This window comes from Echinops telfairi, unplaced genomic scaffold, assembly GCF_000313985.2.
Source record: "Echinops telfairi isolate 266 unplaced genomic scaffold, ASM31398v2 ScPeMD7_7469;HRSCAF=8507_0, whole genome shotgun sequence".
Taxonomy (NCBI): Eukaryota; Metazoa; Chordata; class Mammalia; order Afrosoricida; family Tenrecidae; genus Echinops; species Echinops telfairi.
The window spans coordinates 43,240,271-43,242,460 of NW_022111372.1; the positions used below are offsets into that span (position 1 = coordinate 43,240,271).

At 33.1% G+C, this 2,190-nt stretch overlaps 1 protein-coding gene across 1 annotated transcript in view; it reads right to left on the reverse strand.

The window, feature by feature from the left end:
• The window catches only part of LOC101661865 (olfactory receptor 13G1), a 10,616-nt gene that overhangs the window by 7,382 nt on the left and 1,044 nt on the right, over positions 1 to 2,190 (reverse strand). The window lies entirely within an intron of this gene.

Consider the following 2,190-nt stretch of genomic DNA (forward strand, 5'->3'; position numbering starts at 1 on the left):
AAAAAAGGAAATGTATTGTTGTATGGGCTTGCACAGAGAATTTTTGACAAAGAAAATATGCTGGGGATTAACATAAAAAAGCAAGGAAAAATAGTAAACTCCCACAGCTATCAGATGAAATGGCCTTGCTCAAGCAGTTGGGCTATGGATTTACTTTTTGTCTTGGTGCTTTAAGACTAAATAATAATAACAATAATAATCACTGAACAACAGTGTCATAAAAGGCTTACAACGATTGAAAAATGAGACATAAATGAGAACACGTGTTAGAAATATCTGAGCACAGAAAAATGTTAAGTATACTACCCAAACATTTTAAATGGTCAATATCTACTTATCCTAGAAAACAAAGGTATCTACTGACTCTTTAACAATTACAGCTTTACCAATACATCATTTCTCCTTCCTCATAGATATAATTGTCTCTTTTCTTACATAACTCAATCAGGGAAATTCCTTATTTTCTGATTATTCTTCACCTCAAAACCACCACGCTAAATTATTTCCTTCCAACATCCTCTTATACCACTTATGTTTTACTCTGATGTACTGTCTCATTCCTTCGTACAGACAAATAAACCCTATATGATTATGGTGATGTTTAGTTGGATGCTATTGAAAGAAAAATTTTTAATACTGTCTGTGGGATATTTAACACTTGGTGTTAAATATCATACTATGATATTTAATAATATATTTTAAATATTATATAAATTAAAATATCGAGAACAATAAACATTACATTGCTTAGTTTGGATGTAAGAAGCAGCTATGCAGAAAGGCCTGAATACAAATTTCTTGTAAGGAATCCTGATTATAATATTGTTTTTGAAAGAAAAATGGAAAACTGTACCACCTATGTCACAAAAATGTCTCTTAATGATAAAATGCATTTTCTATTATACAAATGCAATAAGGTATTTTATTTTTAACAAATGTTAATTGTATAATATGAGACTATAGGAGTGTTTATTATGTGCATATGTGTGTAGAGTAATATGTGTTACATGCTATTATAATTTTTAAAGTTATAGGAATAATTATTGGAGGATTTATTACTCATATAAAGAATATGAAAACTGTAGAGATAATAAGAATACTAACAGCATGATAGGAAATAGAAAAATATTTTCGATCCATTGTGACCATTGTGATGGGTTTTGAAAATTTTTGGAAGGAATGTGTATTTGAAAACTATTTGAATTATGGACAGAAGTCAATATCATTTGAATTTTAAGAGACTATCACAATACACGAACTAAAGAAAGGACTTCCAGTTTAGCGATACATATTTAATCTTAAGAGCAGGTGAGAATTGGGAGTACATCAATAAGCATATATAGGACGAAGAAGGACATTTGCATACAGGTATAACATTACTGTAAAGATATCCATGAATATAGTAGAGATCACAGGATAAAAATATAAAATCTTCTTGGACATAACCAAACATCTTGAAGGTATGAATGACTAAGCATGGAGCCTTAGCACCATAGTTTCTTGGGACACAAAGTTAATTAACATAACATAGTCCACGAAGACAATGCTATACATCCTACTTTTGTGAATAGCAACTGAGGTCTTAAAACATTCTGAGCTTTTAATGTATAACTGTTGGTCTCTTCCATTCTGGGGGATAGAAAAGTGAAGAAAATCCATTGGACTAATGAGCCACTTGAACATCTAGATGGTGCCTGATGACCACTAGCAACTACTCTGAAAGAGCTCATACTAGAAGACACTGGGCAGAGTGGGGACAGACAGATGTAGAACAAAACACAGAATCATAAATGATGACTCGATTTATGCTCGTAGAGACTGGTGGAACTCTTGAGACCACAGTTCTTGATCACCTTTAAGGTCTGGGAATAAACTCACCCCCATAGTTCAATTTTCAGTACACAATATACAGGTTTCTAAGGGGAACAATAACAGTGGGAAGCATGCACACCTTAGACTAATCAGCAATTTGAAATCAATGGGGCACCATTTGCCCAGGAACAAAGCTCAGAAGGGTGAGAAAAGAAGGAGGCATGGAAGCAGGAAACACAGGGAGGAAGTGGGATAGGTGGTGTAGCATTGTGGGGACTGCAATCAATAAGATGAAACAAAACTTGTATGAATTGTTGAATGGAATACTGACTGCTTTGTTCTATGTATCTTCACCAATGCACAATTTTAAAACTTTTT